The sequence below is a fragment of the Callospermophilus lateralis genome, chromosome 11 (genome assembly GCF_048772815.1).
Source record: "Callospermophilus lateralis isolate mCalLat2 chromosome 11, mCalLat2.hap1, whole genome shotgun sequence".
Classification (NCBI taxonomy): Eukaryota; Metazoa; Chordata; class Mammalia; order Rodentia; family Sciuridae; genus Callospermophilus; species Callospermophilus lateralis.
Window position 1 is genome coordinate 121,406,084 of NC_135315.1, and position 14,842 is coordinate 121,420,925.

Here is a 14,842-nt window from a genome sequence, read left to right on the forward strand (position 1 = left end):
CAACAGGTAAGAAATATTCAGCTTCTACGGAGAAGCTCTATCATAAATTTGAACGGAATCATGGAAGGGAATAAAAGAGACAATAGAATATAAGAAACATTTTTAGGTATAATGACTAAGAATTTTACATATTTGCTGAAAGAAAAAAGCAACAATAACACTGATTTAAGTATCCAAGTAGGATAAATGAAAAAGAAAGATATACCTGAAGCATAATAAAACCAATGTAAAATAAACATAAAGGAAAAGTCTTGCAAATAAGCAAAGAAAAAGGAGATTACTTTCAAGGAGCAATGTATAGATTACTAAATTTTAAATAATGAAAAAAATAATGCCAGCTGGAAGCAGTAAAATTTAAAGTTCTGAAAGAAAAATGATTATCTTGGAATGATGTACTTTAAAAAATTCATTAAAAATTTAGATTAGAACATTTTCTCCCAGGGAAAAAAACTTAGGAGAATTTTACACCAGCAAAATATCACTAAAGGAAATACTAACGGATTTTTTTAGTAGTAAGTAAAATAATTAGATATGGAAGACCAGAGATATGGACAAAAAGAAGAGCAAAAAATTATTTAAAATCATAAAAGAAAATATTATATTGAACTCAGCATTTGAGTTTTACTGTTACCTTTTGTGAGAGTCACATTATTCAAGTGGATTACTCCAGAGTGTTATATTGTTATTATATTTAGCTGACATTTCTTCTGTAATTGAATCATTATACTACCCTCAGTACTGATTTTGGTACTAATAAAGGAAATGATTTTTATTTGTTTGCTTGTTTTTATCATTACCATGGCTTTATTTTTGTGTATTCATTTACACAAAAGACTTAACATTAACTCCAGTAAGATGTCATCTCAATAAATCCAAGATTTGAGAAATAAGTAAGCATAAATGCTTTGAAAACTAGTTCAAAACAAAAGCATGCAACATAGATTAGTTTGATCCACATTGGAAGCCTTAGGGAGCAATGTACCATATTTTCTATTATGTGTCAGGTTGTATTTATTGATTTACATATGTCAAACCATTCTTGTTCCCCAAGAGTGAATACCATATGATAATATTGAATGATATTTTTAACGTGCTGTAGACTTCATGTTGCTAGTATTTTGTTGTGAATGTTCGCATCTGTGATCATCAGGAATGTTGGTTTGTCCATGTCCCTCATGACCAAAACTTGTGAGATTTTGAGTTCATCATTGATCATGTGATTATTACTTGCTTCATGGGTGAATGGTTTCTTGGTGCATAGAACACTCTCTATTCATTTAATAAATATTCTATATTATGCCACTTGTAGGATCTAGTAGTGATCAGCAGTAAAAACAACATTTATAATCTAAAGTAATGAGGCATTAAACAAAAAATTATAATATAATATTAGGAATAAGGACTAAATAGAGTAATAAAGAAAGATAAATATATATATATGTATATATACATGTGTGTATGTATATATATGTGTGTGTGTATGTATACACATATATGTGTGTGTGTCTCTGTGTGTGTGTGTTTGTGTGTGTGTGTATATACATTCTATTTTTCTACCAGGGATCAAGAGTAGACATTCTAAGAAATGAATGTCTGAGTAGGGACTTGAATTAAAGGATTCCCTGAATCCTATACATTTTATTTAGCAGAAATTTTGATTTTAAGTATGTGGACAATTCTTATCCTCTGTTGTTTTCAGCCAAATATATATACACATTACATATACTCTTGTATGAACATTGTAATTAAGTACTGAAAGTATTAAGCCTTTATTTTAACCCAAAAGAATCTGAATTTTTATTAATAATTATGCTTAATTTTTAATATTTAAAATGGCCCTATGACATTCATCTCATTAATTATATAGAAAATCAGAAAATTTTCATACCAGTGATACATGTAGTGCTACAAAAAGCCCCAATACATCTCTTACTTTCTGCCCTATCTTTGTAAGTTTATTTAAATGATGACATTGATTTTTAGATTGTCTTTATTTTTAATACAGTCATTTATTTATGAATTAATCATGCAAAAATAATTTGAAAATGAAGGAGTTTTGCATGAGTATCATAAATCACTATTCATCTTTCTTAAGAGAATCAATTAGGATATGAGACACTGAAAACAAAATGTCCTGAGCTGGTATATGAACAATACTTTATACTGAATATATTGAAAAGCCCATTTCTACTTTGAGGTAAATATTCAGACATTTTAAATTTACATTTTAAAAATACACAGATGTATTGACCTCATATAAAAATGCTCCTGTTCACTAAATTTGCAACTTTTACTTTGCCTTCAAATGACTTGTGTTTATAGGTCTTAAAAATTATTAATTTGTTTCTTTTGAAAAATTTTTGATTAACACATGATTGTACACATTTATGAGGTACTGTATGATCCTTTAATTTGTGTATATATTGTGTAACAATCAAATATGGGTAATTAGCATGTGTATTATCTTAAACTTTTGTCATTTCTTTATATTGAGTATATTAAAAATTCTCTCTTCTAGATATTTGGAAAAATACAATGCATTACTCTTAGCTATATTCACCATATTATGCCATAGAACCTCAGAACTTATTCCTCCTAACTGAAACATTGCATATATTGTAATTGGAAATGTGAATTGGTTTAGCTATTATGGAAAAAATTATAAATTCTTTGTTAATGCAATCCACATTCAATTATATTTTAAGAAACATTTAACACAATTACTAGCTTGACTTTAAACATCACCCAACATATTTTCATTTCTAAATGTTATTTTGTGTCAATAAAAATGTGAATATTAAAAATATCCCTCAGGATCATTTTACTATTTCAAATAGCACTCATATCACACATTCACCTATATCAAAATGACTTAAGAAAGGAAGGAAGGAAGGAAGGTGTTTGATAATTAACACTGAGACATAGTAAGACAGTTTTTTTGTTGTTGTTATTGTTGATTAAGTTTGGATAAAAAGAGTTTATGGTAAACTATATCGGTAGTATAATGATAACATTTGTAATCATCACTGAATATGATAAATGCTTTTGTGATAAAGTAATCAACCCATACATTTATTTATTTTTTGTTTTATTTTCTGCAGAATTTTAAAAGAAAAAACCCGACTTTATTGGTACAATGATAAAGCTAGGCTACATCAAATGCTTTGTGAAAGTTACATAGCAGGTAAGTGGCATAGCTTGGTACCAAGTCTCCTGTCTACCAACACAGGGCTTCTGCGTTGTAACATACCACTTCACTCAAGTCAAGAAATAAGATCAAAGTAAGGATCTAGACATAGCTGTTGCTGTTCATCCCACTTGCTAATTCTAGTCATTACTTTGATCCTGTTGAACATGTACAATCTCCCAGCTTTTATCTAATTGTAATCAAGACCTCTTCAGATTTTCTTCAGGAACTTATTAGAATAATAGATCAACAAAGGGATTTATGCTCTTGGACTTTATATAAGGTAACCTTTCATGATTCTCTAATAAAAATTAAAGTAGTTGTGTTATTTAATTATGAAATATGTAACCTCATTTTAGCTTTCCCTATCAGGCAAGTGTTGAAGCTGACACTTCAATTGAGTTTACCTAAGGGTTCAGAAGCTTAGAGAGTTAAGCACAAGCAGCTATCAGACACAGGCATCATCATGGACACCCCATACCTAATTACTACAAGTGAAAAGTTTCCTCCTGAGAGAGACCACTTTCATTCCAAATCTGACAGGTAGAAATTAGTTGCCTAATGGAATGGAATCGTTCTGCAAATTGAAGGAATTAAGTGTGCTTTTTTAATTTAAACCCTCCCTAAATTAGATTTTAATTTGGATTCAAATGTGAAGAGGTTGATGGCATGAAGCAGCTTATGTTGGCCCAGAACCAATTATTTTATATTCCCTTGTCCAGATATAGTGTGTCCCCTTTATCACCACCAGCTATGATGGGACAGAAAAACTGTCATACCTTAATCAAGAGAAGTTTTCTTGAGAGCAGTGTGTCAGTTTGTAGCAATGATAAGTGAGTTGTTTTTCTAAGTCACTTCACTATCACATCTAAGGTTGAACAGAGGATGTTTTCATGTATGTAGGGGCATGTTTGTTTTTAATGAATATTGTTAAAAGGAAGAATAATAAATAAAATGTTATCGCATCAGAAGTTGTCACGAGCCATCCATGGGTTGCATGTGGGTCATAGCGCAGGGAAGCCTAATGGATAAATACATCTTGTGTCTAGGAATGACCAGTGGACATTTTCTCTGGTCAATTGCCCAGGGACATTGTGAATTCCTATCCCACTCTGCTGTGGCCCACATGGAACCTGAGATGGGTGTGACCTGAAAAGATGCCAATCAACCTGCTGACTGCAAGATATCTGGAAGCAAGACTCTGCCCTTGAAATCTTATCCTTGCCTTTGATGTAACCCCTTAAATAAACCACCAGAGCCAACTTTTCATTATGTAGTTCCAGCGCCCATGTGGACAAGATCTATCAGTGGCTTTGCTATTTAAATATATTTCTTGCTATTTGTATTTTGTTATTTGCTAATTATTTAAGATTTTAAGTTTCCGGGTGACTTATATCCTCCTGGGCATGAAGAAGAACACCCCAATGAGACACTGGCCATCTTAAGAAGTGATGATTTATATAGTCCTGGTTGAAATGTGGAACTATCCTCTCCAGCAATGATATAGCAACACCAAGGAAATCAATAAGATTATCTCTCATAATAAGTGATATACTAGTGATCAAAGTGTCTGCTGGAAGATGCTGAAACTCATGTTTCAGCAATAAACATAAATATGTTGGGAGTGTGGCTAATGATGCTCAAAGGGCATCTGTGCATACTGTCATATATATGAATTGAGAGCTTTAGCTGTTTATTCCAAAGGAATATATAGATTAACTATATTAAAAGGATGTCACATTGAATTCCAGGAGGAAGAATCTTCTTTAACAAATTTTTAAACTTCCAGGTGGAAATTTCAGATAATCATGAAAGCAACTATAAGTCTTTAAATATCTTGAAATATGAATGCACCTGTAATGTCAATGGTATTATATGCAAATATTGCTGTATGGAGTCAATTAATGAAATAATGGTAAGGAGGGGAAGCCCGTATTAGGACACAGGAGTACAGGTATAAGGATTGTACAGGCAAAAATCACAAAAGATATGCCTTTTGGGCATGAGGGTTGAGAACACATCATTTATTACTTACACTGGAAAATAGTCTTCATTTCTCACTAAAAAATAAGTCAAAGTATTGCCATTGTACACTCACTATCAAATAATATATTATTCTGATGATCAAGTACCATGCTATTCCTTGGTTGTATGTAATATTCAGAATACTTTTTAGACAGAAATGTCTCTTTCATATTCAGCATTACCGGCACTAGCTTGCAAAGGTGGATAATGTATTAGACATGAGAGAAGACCAGGACTTCAGCAAAAGGTCACTGTTCAAATAAGAGATTTGATTGAATAGCAGACAGAGGAGTTGTAGCTCTTTTATTTCTCTTGGTAAATAGTATTTGTTTATATAAAGAAAAAAAAAACACTTTCATAAATATGTGCAAATGGGAGGAGCTTAAATATCACTCATTTAAATTATTATATTTATCTTTTAAGGATATGCTAATTTTCTTCTTGTAGCCAAGAAAATATGAAATCAGTGATAGAATTATATTTTTCATAATCATAGGTTGTTATTCAGGTTGACCATATTTCTGAGAACAATTTAAAATATTGAGAAAAATACAGGTTCTTTAAATGTCAAATTAATTAAAGAACTGACAAGACTGATGGGAGTTTCCAGGTCCAGTGTTGAAATAGGCCTAAATCCTATTCAGTAAATGAAATGCTAAGTGTGTGTGTGTGTGTGTGTGTGTGTGTGTGTGTGTGCATGCATTTCACATATTGAGAAGATAAGAATGGAAGGCCAAATGCTACCACAAAGAGAGACTTTAAGAGAAACCTTTGTCACATTAAGGTAGGATACCAAAGAGACCCAGGATAAATGTGAATTTGATAGAAGTCTTCCAGGAGCACCTTGAATGCAGCAGTCTCTGGAGAAGGCCTTCCAGCCAATTTCTGTCCATTGCTTGTTTTGTGTCATTTTTTTCTTTTCTTTTTGTCATCAAATGAAACAGAGATATAACTGCCAAGGTGAAAACAATGTTCCATTGTTGTGTTTTTAGGAAGAATGTTCTCTCTGGTATGCTGATGCTGACACACAATGAGGGGCAGGTAGAGAATAGAAGTTCATGGTATTAGACAAAGGGGAATGAAGGGAATGGGGGAATGGGAATAGGAAATACAGTGGAAAAAATCAGACATAAAATTCATATGTTAATATATGAACACACAACCAGTGAAACTCCTCATCATGTACAATTCCAAGAATGGAATCCTAATTAGAGTAAGTATACTCCATGTGTGTATAATATGTAAAAAAATAAATAAATAAAATAAAAAACCACTCTATTTTCATGTGTATCTAAAAATAACAAAAACAAAAAACAAACCAACAAACTGAAGTTCCTGAGATGATGTAGCCACAGCTTTGTTCTTAAATCTAAAGCAGATGGTGTATGAGCAGGCTACACAGCTCAAAATCACATTTGGTTTGGGGTTTTCCTCAGTTGGTTTTAGCATAGTTGCATGGGAAGAATCAAACTCAATTCCTCCCTGTATAAAGATCCTTTAGCCTAGGCCCAGAGAATTCAGGAATATGCTTTTATTGTAGTGACCAACACTAGCCCTCATTCAAAAATAACATTAGTGACAGTGAGCAGAAGCAAATTGTATAAAACTTTCAGCTCACTCTGCTATAATTTCTGGAAGCAGAAACTAACACAAATTCCAAACACTGTTCCACCAGGAGAGGAGAGAAGAAATGGAGATTAAAAACAGTATTTGAAAGATAAAGGTTGAGTCCAAAAAGAGGAAAGACACCAATTAAAGAAGCCTAGTGACTTACTAGAATAAAGAAAATTAAATCTTTAGAAGGTAATGAAGCTAAGAAAACTAAGGACAAAGATACACATTTTTCTTTTCTTTCTCTTTATTTTATTTTATTTATTTGTTTGTTTGTTTATTTATTTATTTATTTTGGGGGGTACTGGGGAATAAACCCAGGGGTACTTTACCACTAAGTCCCCAGCCCTTATTATGTTTTTATTTTGAAACCGTGTCTCACTAAGTTGCTTAGGACAACTAAGTAAAAAAGAAAACAAAGACGTAGTAATTATGAATATTAGGGTAATTAGCTCTTTGACTTTCATATTCATAGCCCATTTCTTTTCTCTTTTTGTTCCTAATGTAAAACTAACAAAACAACAACAACAACAACAACAACAAAACTAGCCAGTAGTCTTAAGCTATAGATTTCTTGCCACAGGAAAAATCACCCCACTTTTTTTTTTCCTGAAATTAATTGCTCAAAAATTGGATCATCAAGGTAAGTACAGAATAGTTCTTGGATGATGATAAGAATTTTGTACTTACAAGATATTATGGTTAATTTCATATGTCAATATGGGTAGGCCACTTGGTGCCCAGCTATTTGGTCAAACATTCTGGGTGCTTCTGCTAGAGTGTTTACAGATGAGATTAGCATCTAAATTAGTAGATTTTTACATTAAACTAAATTCTAATCAGTGGACTAAAACAGATTATCTTTCACAATGTTGTTGAGAATCCTCCAATCAGCTGAAGTGCTAAAAAGACAAAAAGATCAGCTTTTACATAGGAAGAGAAAATTCTCCAGCTGATTGCCTTCACACTTCATCTGCATCATTACCTCTTCTGACATCCTCTGAACTGGAACATTGGTTCTCCTTGTGATTCCTACACCACTGGAACATCTTGCAGGTTTTGGAGCAATCCTAATATCAGTATATTATTTTTATGAGTATTTATTTAAATTTCTCTCTCTCTCTCTCTCTCTCTCTCTCTCTCTCTCTCTCTCTCTCTCTCTCCATGTTTGAAGTAGCAAACAGAATAATCTGACATGCACAAATTCATAGTGTTGTCTAGTTGATCACAGTATCTCTAGAAATGAAATGGGAACACTTTTAAATTCTCTCTTGATCTTCATAGGCAGAAAAGTGGTAAGTTAAGTGAACAAAAGACTAATCTGAACCATAAAAGAACATCATAGACTTTCAATAAATTTTCAATCTTGAGCCAATTCAAAGATTCAAAATTCCTTGAATGAAAGGGAGATTAGATCTCCTTGACAAAGGACCCTGTCATGCTGCCAAAAATGCATATGATTAATTGTTCTCTCAGCCTTATCCAATGAGATCCAGTGGATTTTACCCAGGATATTTTGTCTTGGGGAATAGAAAATCAGACCTCTGGGACAGCTGGGTCTTTACTAATGCTGATTCCAAGAGAAGGGAAATGTCACTGTGGTCTACTGGTCAGAGTAAGGACTTAAGAGAGATAGGTGATCCATGGTCCATCTCACAGTGATCTCAGTGGGTATCTGAACCCATTCAGTGTTTATTTCCCCAGTTCCAGAACCTCTAACTGAAATAAACACACTCAGATCCTGGTAGAAACATCACACTGATTTTGCCATTTGTATAATCAGGTTTTTATTGTGGGAAAGCCAAATGAAAAGCCTAGAACTGCCTCAGCCTAGGAAGATAATAAACCAAAAGCCATACAACATTTCTAGAGGAATTTTAAAGAACAGTTTCACCATTAAGGCCTTGAAAGATTGAAAGGGTTCTGATTCTCATAAGACCTTGCTCAGTTCTTCTAGTTGGACTATGCAGAAGACAGAGGACTCTGAAGAATGGTAGTAGAATATGGTAATCCTAAATAGGACAGCCTCCATTTGCAGCTGCTATACCAGATGTGGTCTTATTGGTTGAGGAAAATTACACATCCTCTTGTACCAGGTACTCAGCTCTCAATCTGGCAAATATGCCAGTAATAGAAGAATGCCTATTTTCTAACAATAGGAACTAGGAATCTCTAAGATTGGAAGGAGACATTGATATCTTACTATTGTTAGCTCCTTGGAGAAGAAAAGACACTAAAGATAGTGGTTGCTCTGATGACACGATTGATTTATTAAAGGACACTGCTTTGAATATGACAGCTAATGTCAAGTTAGGGGAAGAAAGTATACTTGTTGCCAGCATGCATTTAATAATGAACCAAAAGAGCATAGTAACATAAATCATAAGTGACAGGCACACAAAACCTTCCTGAGCACTGTTTCCACTGGCCATCTTCTCACGTCAGCTCTATAATAAAGTGACCTTATCTTAAGAGTCTAAAATGAGATATTCAGTTATGGAGGCAAATAGGGGCTAATCCAAATTTAATTTAAGAAATAGGAAAAGGAAAAAATCTAACCATCATTCACTCAAAGTGAAATTGTTATCTTTATGACTCAGAATGAGGTGGAAGGTAAGCCACACCTATTTAACTCTTAATTATATATCTCCTTAAAAATAAGGCTCTACTTTCTTCCTTTTGTTGAAATCATACAAATGCATGTATTTTTTATATAAAAGGAAAAATTCCCTTTTTATGGTTAATAGAAGATCTATTTACATAGGAAACCAATCATCTTAGCTACATATTAAGTAGTTAGTGGAATGGATAAAATAAAGATGTCCTCCACCATCTTTATTCATTCATTAAGAATGTATTGGTAAACTGGGCATAGTGGCAAATCCTTGTAATCCCAATGACTTGGAAGGCTGAGGGAGGAGAATCCCAATTTCAAGGCCAGCCTCAGAAATGTAGTGAGATTCTATCTCGAAATAAATAGAATACAAATAGTAAATTAAAAAAAATAAATAAATAAGGGCTGGAGGTGAAGCACAGTGTTCTAGTACTCCTAGGTTTAATTATTAGTAACTGTGCGCACACACGCGCGCGCGCACACACACACACTCACACACTCAAAGAATGCTTTGACAACCTATTATATCTTGATATTTGTATTTCTACAGCATATATTTATTTGTTTGTTTGTTTTTTAATTTATTTATGTGTAGTACTAGGGATTTAACCCCGGGCTTCTTTGCCACTAAGCTACATCCCTAGCTCTTTTTATTTTTATTTTATTTGTATGTATTTATTTTAAAATTATTTTAGTTATACATGGACTCAATATCTTTATTTTGTTATTTATTTTTATGTGGTGCTGAGGATGAAACCCAGTGCCTCACATGTGTGAGGCAAACGCTCTGCCAATAAGCCACAACCCCAGCCCAGCAGCTATTTTTATTTTTTATTTTATTTTACTTAGTTGGTTATTTTTGAAATGTGTTTTCCTAAGTGACTGAGACTGACCTCAAACTTGTGATTGTCCTGGCTAAGCCTTCTGAATCGCTGGGATTACAGACATTTGCCACCCAAACTGGCTCTTCTATAGTATATATAATGTGTCATGACCTGAAAGCTACATCTTTCCCAGGACAAGTATTATATCTTATTCATTGAATATTCCTTCACAATTCAACATATTTAATGTATATGATGCTTAGAAAATTAAGAAAAATGAATGAGTGAACAGAAATTCTGTATGTTAATCTGATATAACACTATCAGCTGTGCATTCTTATAGAAAAAGGGCTAATGACAAAGAGAGCATTTAGCAGAACATTCTCCACCATTCAGGATTATTAGAAACTCAAATTTTCAATGACCTGTTTCAAGTTTTCAATGACCTGATTCCATAATGACTTTTCTGTTTTCGGAATCAATATCTCTCTCCTCTCTCTCTCTCTCTCTCTCTCTCTCTCTCTCTCTCTCTCTCTCTCTCTCCCTCTCTCTCTTTATATATATATCGTGCCTGTTTCTCACCAAAGAAGACAAATATACCTAAGGAATGTTAATAACTTAACAATACCATTTACATTCTGAGATTGAATCTTTATTGGCAAAATTGTTTCATCCAGGAAGAATGTACTTAAATGTGTTGCAATATTTTTTGTCTGAGTAAAAAATTAAAATTATTGCTCTATAGTTTTATTTTTCTTTGTCTTATTACTTTGTATTTATTTTGTTTCTGATATGTGCCCAATTATTTAAAAGTTAGACCTTCTAGGAAATTACAAAGAGAGGTATTAAAACTATTGCAGATTGACCACCTAGAAGAGACATCATTTCTGATATTACATTTCAAAAGTGGGAAATTTCTATGTACAATTCAGCATCTTATTTTATTTTTAACATTATCTTCTGAGCACTTCTCTATTCATTAAACATCCCTGAAAAGAGATTTAAATAGTTGCATCATAGATGTCATACATTATGAATGTTAAAAACCTTTTGGGGGAAAAGTGAATACTTTCAAATTTTAATTAATATACTTCAGATTAAATACATAAACCTTTTGTTAACATGGTTGGTTCTTTATTTAGAATGGTTCCTATGGGTGGATATACTATTAAATCTATAGGTGTATATTGCCAGAATCTTAACTAAAGTTTGGATAAATTAAAATGCTTTTTGATAGACTTTTTCTATGTATAACAGTGAAAATCTCAAAGGAATTGACTTTTAAAAGGCACCACAATGTTTTAATCATATTGTCTGTTGTTGAGCTTGCATACTTTATATATTTTTGGTCATCTTTTTACATTTTCGTTCATTTCTCTCTCTTTTTTTTTTTTTACTTTGTACATTTGTCTTATTGGTTTATTTTCCTTTATTATAGCTGTAAGAGATTTTTTAAAGATTAAAGATATCAGTCTGTGAATGTAATTATTCAATATATATTTTTTCCAGTTTTTAAATTTAACTTTCATTTGTTATTATTTACACGAGGGCTTTCTCATTTTTATATATTCCAACTTTCATTTTCTTCCATGTTTTCATCTGCTATATTTATTGTAGCTTTTTTGTATTTTCTTGCTATAAAAGTAATAAATGTTTTTTTGGAAGCACTTGAGAAAAAACACAAGAGTTTAATAAATAAAATTAAGTTAATTCAATCTTAATACAAAGAAAACAATACTGCTAATGGTTTATGGTATTGCTACAGTTTGGATCTTGAATTACTCCCAAAGGCTCATCTATTAAAGCTGGGTTCCCAGAGTGGCACTATTGGAAGATGGTAAAAACTTTAAGAGGTGGGGCCTAGTGGGAGATCTTTACATCATTGAGGGAGTACCCTAGGAAGGAACTGTGAGACCTGGAACACCCTCCTTCCTCTACTTTCTGCTTCCTAGACATAAGGTGAGAGGATTTGTTCTTCCATACATGGTTGCCATAATGACTGCAGCCTCACCACAGACAGAGAGCAAAGGGACCAATCAATCATGGATTGGAAGCTTCAAAACAGTGAGTCAAAGTTAGACTCTTCTCTTTAAAAATTGATTATCTCACTGTATTTCACTATAATGAAATACATACCGGAAAGCTAGCACAGGTATTTCATTATCTTTCCAGAGTTTCAATATAGACCATGGGTTCCAAGTTTGCCTGATCATGTTTATTTAAAATTTATATATCCAGGCCCTTTCTAGGAATTTCTCATTTAGTACTCATGTGTGGAAGCTATTCTTCTGAATTTTAAAAGTGCAGATATTCAATGGATTCCTCTGAAGACATATTAGGTAAATGGGATCTGAGAATATATAAAATTTTTCCATCTAGTGGATGGAAAAAATATTTTATTTTTGTTGTAAATTTATCTTTTTGATTACCATAGATTGTAAATCTTAAATATGTGTTGTCTCTATTATTCTTCATGAATTTTCTCTTTATACTTTTTGCCTATTTTAATATTTCTTATTGAGTTTTCAGAATTCTTTCATTGATAAATACATATATTTATGTTTTCATATACAAATATTTTGATAATAATAAAATGTTTCCTGTGAGCATATATTTGTTCAAATGCACATATGATGATGTTTTCCTACATTTTATATTCTGTGTGTTCAAAACTACCTTTTTTCTCTTAAAACTTCAAGTTTTATTAATATTATTAGAAACAGCTTTTTATACTTTTCCTACTCCATCTCAATGTTAAACAAATGCTAACTTTTAATAACACTTGTACTTTACAGTATTTCTGGAATTTGTTTCAGATTTACTATAAATATACAATACAAAAATATTCCCTAAACACTAAATTTTCTCAACATGATTTTATTAGTGTAGTTCATACTTTTTACCATCTGTATCATGGAACACACTTAGACACACCCGCAGAGTATATTCGGACTTCTTATTATCACCTCATCATCCACCTGGTCATAGTGCCAAGGTGCTTTAATTATTTCATCTAGATGTGGTAAAATTTATTACTGTAAACTTGGCATCCCATTCCTCTTTATTTTGATTTTAATTTTTTTAGATGATGATTTTCCATAACTGCAATTAATATAGATGATTTCCTAGGCTTTCCTTCCAGAATCATGGTCTCTTCCTTTCTAAAACTTTGTATATATTTTAGAATGTATGAAATTGAACACAAATTCAAATTACTTTTCTAAGCTCTTTTACTATCTCATATCTATCACTTAGCTGTCAACATAGTTATATTTCCTCATAGCCATTATTCTTCTCTTAAAACTTGATTAGCAGCATTAATTTGGATAAAATCCAGGAGTGACTGAGGAAGTAAAACTCAAAAGATTTTTATATAATACTTAGGTTTTTAAAAATTTTTTGTTGTTGTTGATGGACTTTTATTTGATTTGTTTGCATGTGGCGTTAAGAATCGAACTCAGGGCCTCACACATGCTGGCCTAGCACTCTATCTCTGAGCCACAACCCCAGCCCACATAATACTTATTTTTAAACAAATTCTACATTGAAGATTTACCTGCATCTCTGTTGACATGCTTTTTCAAACTAAATAGCTGAGTTAGCATTGACTTTGTAACTCTGAAGACATTCTTTAAGCAAGAAAAAAATATAAAACTCCAGATTAAACTGTACTTCGATGACTTCAGAGCTCATGAAGAAAAGGAAAAATCAAAATCCACCCTTGCCCTCAGCCAGTGCTCTAAAGGAAAAGCATCTCATGTAAATCCTTAGGACAAAACCAACAATAAGTAATGATCTCACGTCATGAGGTCAAGACATTGAAAGCTGCCTTAGGGTATATGTTTCAAAGCATATTTGAAAATAAAAGAGTTGAAAGGAATAATTAAGATTAAAACATAACATCTGAAATATGGTGATTAAAAAATCTAGAAACTTATGGAAAAGAACTATTGATCGGCTACTCCTACAAAAATAATTATTAAATTAATCACAAGGAAACCTATGCCTACGTATGTGGAATTTAATAATGGTGAGGGGTTATGGTGATAAGGATGCATTAGTTAATGGTTGGCCCAACCTTGGTACACAGGTCGACTCCACTTGGGACTGGCATTTTCATGGCAAAGCGTCCAAGAATTCTCAGGGTTTTTGTTTGTTTCAGTTTGTTTTTTTCCTCCTGGGAAATCTATGCTGCTGCCTTTCCCAATCTGACGAATTCCCTCTTGAAGGGCAAACTGCCTCTTTGAGTTATTTGTGTTTCTGTTCTCTCCTCCTTTGAGAAAGCTTCGTGTATGGATGTAAAATAAAGCACATGTAGGATTAAATGAATTCAGGGATGAGTGAGTGCTTAGAGTTATACTTGAGAACCAAGTATTACCTGTTAATATTCTTTTTTTAAATGCTTTAGGTAAGTATGGAAATAAAGAGATCTGAGTACACAAAACAAATAAATAAAAATATTTTTTCAATTGTGAAACTCTGTTTTTGAAATTTCCTTTCCAATCCTTTAAGCCTTTATAGTTAAGCCTTCATATGAATGGAAAAGCAATACATGAAATACAGAGCAAGTCTACAAAATTC